The sequence below is a fragment of the Suricata suricatta genome, chromosome X, assembly GCF_006229205.1.
Source record: "Suricata suricatta isolate VVHF042 chromosome X, meerkat_22Aug2017_6uvM2_HiC, whole genome shotgun sequence".
In the NCBI taxonomy this organism is placed as follows: Eukaryota; Metazoa; Chordata; class Mammalia; order Carnivora; family Herpestidae; genus Suricata; species Suricata suricatta.
Window position 1 is genome coordinate 21,713,892 of NC_043717.1, and position 6,912 is coordinate 21,720,803.

At 38.0% G+C, this 6,912-nt stretch overlaps 1 pseudogene; it reads left to right on the plus strand.

Moving 5' to 3' along the window:
- Positions 1-377: 377 nt before the first annotated feature.
- On the plus strand, positions 378-1,839 carry LOC115283354 (annotated as a pseudogene).
- The last annotated feature ends 5,073 nt before the right edge of the window (positions 1,840-6,912 follow it).

The window sequence follows — 6,912 nt, forward strand, 5'->3', positions numbered from 1 at the left end:
GAAAACCCAGACCCCAGGCTGAAATGAAATCAAACAGAAAAGCTTTAGGAGAGCCAACAAGAGAGTTGAATTCTTTTTTTTTTTTTTATGTTTATTTATTTTGGGGAGACGAGGGTGGCAGAGAGAGATGGAGACACAGAATCTGAAACCGGATCCAGGCTCCGAGCTGTCAGCTCAGAATTTGACATGCTGCTGAAACTCACAAACCCTGAAATCATGACCTGAGCCGAAACAGGACGCTTAACCGACCGAGCCACCCAGGCATCCTGACAAGTGAATTCTAAAGTGAAAATTTTGACCAGAGTCCTTTGAGAAGAACACTCAAATCCAAAGTTCTGGCCCACTATCCTGAGAATATAGAATGGAATCCTTTCGATCAAGATGCAGTGAACATGTTGTGCATGCCTAAAGGGCTGTCTTTCAGAACTCAAATGGACAATAAAGACCCTCAGTTCCACTCATTTATAATTACCCGGGAAGATGGTTCTCATACCTATGGTTTTGTTCTCACTTTCTGTGAAGAAGTTACCAGAAAGCAGATCTGCACAGCAATGCAGTAGCTCTACCAAATGCACAACGCAGAGCATTACAGCAGCGTGTATGCCTCGTCCTCCTACAGCATGGACTCGCTGGCAAGCAGTACTGACGAAGGAGACACAACTTCCCTTTTGAAACTCCAGCGCTACTACTCCTATGTCATCAGCAAAGACACCCTGTATGTTTCAAAAAGTATATGTTTGATCACGCCACTGCCTTTCATGCAGGCTTGCAAAAAGTTCCTTATCCAGCTTTACAAGGCAGTTACTCACAGCAGCCGCCACCCTTGCCACTGGAGAGCTACATCCATAACATTCTCTATGAGGTACCCCTTCCACCTCCCGGAAGATCACTGACATTTTATGGTGTTTATGAACCTGTCATCTGCCAGAGACCTGGGCCCAATGAACTCCCCCTCTCTGATTACCCTCTTCGAGAGGCCTTGGAGCTTCTGGGATTGGAGAACCTTGTGCAGGTGCTTACCTGTGTCCTTTTAGAGGTGCAGATCCTTCTCTATTCACAAGATTATCAAGGCTTGATGACTGTGGCAGAAGGCATCACCACACTTTTGTTTCCATTTCAATGGCAGGCATGTTTATGTGCCCATCCTCCCTGCTTCTCTGCTACATTTTCTTGACACTCCTGTCCCTTATCTGATGGGCCTTCAGTCAAAAGAAGGAACTGACCTTTCCAAACTAGAACTTCCTCAAGAGGCTAATTTGTGTTTTGTGGATATTGACAACCATTTTATTGAATTGCCTGAAGAATTTCCACAATTCCCCAATAAGGTGGATTTTATCCAGGAACTCTCTGAAGTGCTTCTTCAATTTGGGATCCCTCCTGAGGGCAGCCTACATTGCAGTGAGAGTGCCACAAAAACTGAAGAATCTGGTTCTGAAAGACTTGGTTAATGACAAGAAAAATGGCAATGTCTCCACTCCTAACATCAGCATGTATGAGTTACTGAAGGGCAGTGAAACCATTGCCCGCCTCCAAGCTCTAGCCAAGCGGACTGGTGTGACCATGGGAAAAATGGAACTCTCTGCCTCTCTGAGTGAAAACGAAAAGGATTTAAAGCTGCAGTGTGAAGAGGCGGAGCTACGGGACTACCGGCTCAATGTGCAGCTCCGGGAGGTCTTTGCCAATTGCTTCACACAGATGTTTGCAGATTACAAAGCATTTGTGATTCAGACTGCCCAGGACATGGAGTCCTGGCTTACCACCTGAGAACAGATGCAGAACTTTGACAAAGTAAAAAAAAAAAAAAACAAAACCCATAGTTTCCCTGTTTATGAATCTTAGTGGGCTGTCTTACTGATTTTGTTAACATTTTTAAACACAGATTTTTCCTTTCTCCCTTCCCATTAAGAACTTATTCTTATATTTTGTCTTTGTCTTATAATGACATCTCAACTTGTCCATGTAAAGTTAACACTCTGGTTTCAGAAGACAAAGTTTTACCTCATCTTAGGATCAATAAGAGAGAAAAAGTGATTAAATTAGGTTTTATGACTGTAAGTCTAAGGTTCTGTTCCAAAGTTTGTGGGAAAGGAAGACAGAAAATGACACTGGCTTTTGATTGTGCTGCTGAAGTTGAAGCTTCTATCTACGGTTTACCATAGAGTTTTCCTGGCAGATTTTCTTGACATATCCATCAAGTTTTTTGTTTTTGTTTTCCAGACAAAAGCACTTACGGGTGTGCATTAACTCTTTTGAGTCACTAGGGTATAGTTCCGTCCCTGGCTTCTGTTATTGCCAAAGCATGATACTCCTATTAGAATGCATTATGGCTTTTTGCTAAATGGTATCTTTGTGTCTTGAAAGACCTCTCATAGGAGCTAATGTATTCTAAGAAGCTAACTAACAATGATGGAGTCTCTGACAAATAAATATTAATAAAATTTTTTTGTAAAGGTGAAAAAAAAGAATTTAAATGAACTTACAATTAAAGTCTTTCTGGTCTGATATAGAAGTAAATGTAAGTATTTTTGTATGTATGTATACAAAAATGGACAACTACTTATAATGCAGAAGTATCTTAACATCAGTGTTTTATTAACCGTAGGAAGTTTCAAGTAGAATCCTTTGAACCTCCTGGATTCTGCTAAAATAGTATGTTTAACATACCCAGGGAAATAGCAGAGATTAGAACCACTATGAATGAATCAAAAGAAGCAGAAGTGGTAATTGTCAGCTCACCATTGTTTCTTCAGTTTGGTCAGCACAGAATGTTTATGAACATGGAGAAGGATAATAGATTAACATGACCTTAATGAGGCAATGACTCCAATGTAACTGCTGTTGCAGATGAGTTTTCTTAACTAGAGAAAAATCAGTGTAGTTTTCAGTATTCAGCTTTAATCTATTGATTTTGTGAATGCATTCTTCTCCATTTCAACACATTGAGACAACCAGAAATAATTTGCATTCACCCTGGGACTAGTTTGTCTAGACTCCTTCTCTTTCCCAGCTCTCCCTAGACTTTTCTTCCCTGCTTGTCTTAATTTCCTGCCTAAACAAAATGCTGTATTCTTCCTCTAGGAAAAAGTTAAAAAGTGTGCCAACTGCTCTACAAAAGAAAGGCGACATAGTTTATGGGATTTTCTTAAAGAGAGGGGTAGAAACACAACTGTGGATAAGAATAGGCTTCTGGCTAATTTTAAAAGCTCCTATTGAACTCAGAACCATAGAGTTCAGCTCAGCAATATGACTGATCCCTAAATGTGCTAGATGTTGAGGATGTCAACAAGAATAAAGCAATGCTAGACATTTATCTGAGAGGAGAACTTTAATTCTGACAAGAGACATAGAGATGCAATTTGATTAATTCCTTGATCCTTTAAGTACTAAGTATCTACTCTGCCAGGAACTGTGCTATCTGTTAAATATATAAAGATTTGAAAAAGTAGACATGGTGATGAGCTACCGAGACATATTTTTAATAATATATATTTTAATAAGCAATCCAAACAAATAAAAGTTGGAAATGTTTCCATGATAACTTGTTAGGGAAAAGAGAAATGCATTAATAAGATCCTATAAAAAGGAACTTACCTTGTCTTAGAGGTGGTGAAGGATAGCTTCCATGTAGTGATGATAACAAATAGATGGTGGGTGCCTAGTTAAGGTGGATATCATTTACCATGTCCCTGTTCCAGGTGGTATATGATTCATTAAAAACCCAAGGACATTCAGCATGATGGGAGGTCAGAGAAAGAGGCAGGCTTTGTGTGAGATGAAGCCGAGGAAGTGGAGGTCAGATGACGCAGGGCCTTGCCAGCCATTTTAAGAACTCTGTTCCTTATGCTAAAAATGTTAAACCATTGACTATTTTTCAGCAGGTGGGGAATGTGTTTGTATATGAACTTTCTGACCATACATACTCTGGAAAAGTATTTTTAGGAAGGTAAGAACAAGTGCAGGTAAACCAGGTAGGAGGCTATTCTGACAATCAAAATGATAATGAGAACTCTGTCTCAGAAATGGTGATAAGAATAGAAATAAATAAGTGATAATAAGAGTTAACTCTGACAAGACAATAGTATAAAAGGTGAAGAAGAGGGTTATATCAAGGATGACGTCTTATTTCTTGGTTAGTATAGCTGCCTGGTTGGTAGTGCTATTCTCAAAGGGAACACCTATGAAAGACCATATTTTGGGGAAAAGACAAAACAATTTATCTTATTTTGAAGAATCTAGGTCACATTCAAATGTAGAAGGAGGGATACCAAAAGTTTATGATATGGAAGTTCCTCAAAAAATTAAACAAAGAATTACCATATGACCCAGCAATTCCACTGCTGGATATATACCCAGAGGAACTGAAAGCAGAGACCTTGAATAAATATCTATACACCAATGTTCACAGTAACATTTTTCACAATAGCTAAAAGGTGGAAAGAATACAAATGTCCATTGATGGATGAATTGATAAACAAAATGTGATATATATATATATATATATATATATATATATATACATAATATATATAATATTATTCAACCTTAAAAATGAATGAAATTCTGATACATGCCACAACATGGATGAACATTGAAAACATTATGCTAAGTGAAATAAGACAGATACAAAAGGACAAATATTGTGTTATTCCACTTATACGAAGTACCAGAATGGGAAAATTTATAGAGACAGAAAGCAGAATGGTGGTTGCCAGGGGCAGGAAGGAGAAGGTAATGGGAATTATTGTTTAATAGGTATGGAGTTTCAGTTTAGGAAGATGAAAACATTCTAGAAATGGATGGTGGTGATGGCTGTACAACACTGTGAAAATACTTAATGCTATTGAATTCTACACTTTAAACGAGTTTAAATGGTAAATTTTATGTGTCTTTTGCCATGATCAAAGAAATTATATACATCTAGAGCTCCAAGTCCTAGGCTAAATGAAGGAGAGTCATTGAGGCTTCTATGACAATTGAAGCCATGTAAAGTTGCCTGGTTTGAATGTAGGATGGAAAGAAAAGAGTATACATAACTAAACCTAATGAACTCATATATTAATTATACACACAGACAGATGGTCTTCAAAGGGAACAGAGAAGGGATGACTAGAAATTTGAGAGGAAGGCAAAAACAATATCAGAGAAGTTAAGGGGAAAGAATATTTCTTGGAGCCAATGATCAATACTATTTCAGCACTTTTTGAGTTCCTCTTAGTGGAAAGATTCCATTTCTCACTTATCTTAAAAGTTCCTCCTAGGGCTGTAATGCTATATAGTAGCTCATTTTTTACTATAAGGCAGAGCTCTCTGTATTTCCAATTTGAGCTTTTTTCCCCACTTAATTTGTCTTAGGGAATTCCCCTTCAGGCCAGGATGTGGTTTGAAGAAGTAAACAGGAGAAGTAATTTGGCAGGAGTAAAGTACTCTGAACGTATGAGTTACCTGCTTATGAAAATTCCTTAGGCCTTTAGAACTTGCACAGGCTCAGTGCTGTTCATAAATATTTTCACTTGACATTTAAGGGATTCTAAGGTATTTAAGGAATTCTAAGCCATACTTTATGGCTAGGTGCAACAGATTATATTCAGTTAATGACAGTGGCTGGGGTCAGATAGTCCCATGGTTCCCTGGTCCAGGAATTCAGCCTCTGTGAGGTGACCCATATGAGTTGAGAGCTGAGAAGTTCTTCTCAAGAAGAAAATAATTCCATGGTAAAACAGGCAGAACTCTGCTCCAGAAGTCTTGTATCTCTCTCCATGATTCTACTTTCCTAGTTTACAATAGGCTTGGTTACACTGATAGGCTTGAAACACATCTGCCTCTAACCAGGAAAGTGCCACAGCAAGTACTGTTTTAGAAGGGCCAGCTGACAAAGTCACTTGTCTTGAACTTTGGACCAGCCAGAAAGTCCTTCCTTGCTCCAAGGCTCCATTAAACATGGCAGGTTTTTGCTTTATCCACTAAGAAGATCTAATTAGAACATAATGTGGTATATTTCTTAAATATCCAAGCATATTTAATAGTAAGAAAATGAAGATGTGTAAGCATATCATTTATTTTGTAGCAGATCACTGACACTCCCCAGAAATTTCCTAGGCAGTAAAACCTATCCCTCTCAGTCTCTGATGTCACAGTCACGCATTTAGGGCACTGTTTACTTCCTTTTTCCTAGATACTAAGGCAAAAAGCCAGCACCAGAGACTTATCATGACCAATAGGAGGATGAGTTATTTGATGTTCCTATGAATTAAACAGTGGCACAGAACTTAAGACATATCTCTATAGCAAGATTATGAAAGTTTATTCCTGCCCTGCAAATCCCAAGATAATAAAATGAATCTACAATGAATGCAGTTGAGTTAGAAAAAATCAACTTCATAAAGCACCAATACCACTGTTGGTAATCATGCAGGGTCTTAATAGCAGTGGGAAAGTAAGCATAAGTAAGAAAGTGTATGAGAAAAAACAATAATAACCCTCTGTAAATCATTCCTGTCCTTTGGCACAGTTAGAGGTAAACACTAATGGAAAAAATCTCTTAAGTACTGGAAATTGTATTCAATTCTTGTGATTCTTGGTCTTCCTTTTCAACATTTTTTTCTACACATCACAGATTATCTAATACCTTCTCCCTTTTTCTGTCCACCTAATCTTCAGTATCCTCTCTGAAACAGAGAAGTATAAAAATTCAAGCCTTTAGTGTAGTTAAACCATTGGCTAATTGACCTCCCTGCATTATCTCATCCAAGAATGTGTGCCTTAATATTTTCAATTGTCAAGTTCCATAATAGAGGAATTTCAGACATTGGCAAGCAAGTGGAAATACATTTCGAGTTTTTAGCTCTTAAAAACTCTTTATCTATGTAAATAAACTTGATTTCCTCAGTTATAGATGACTGAATAGCTGGAACC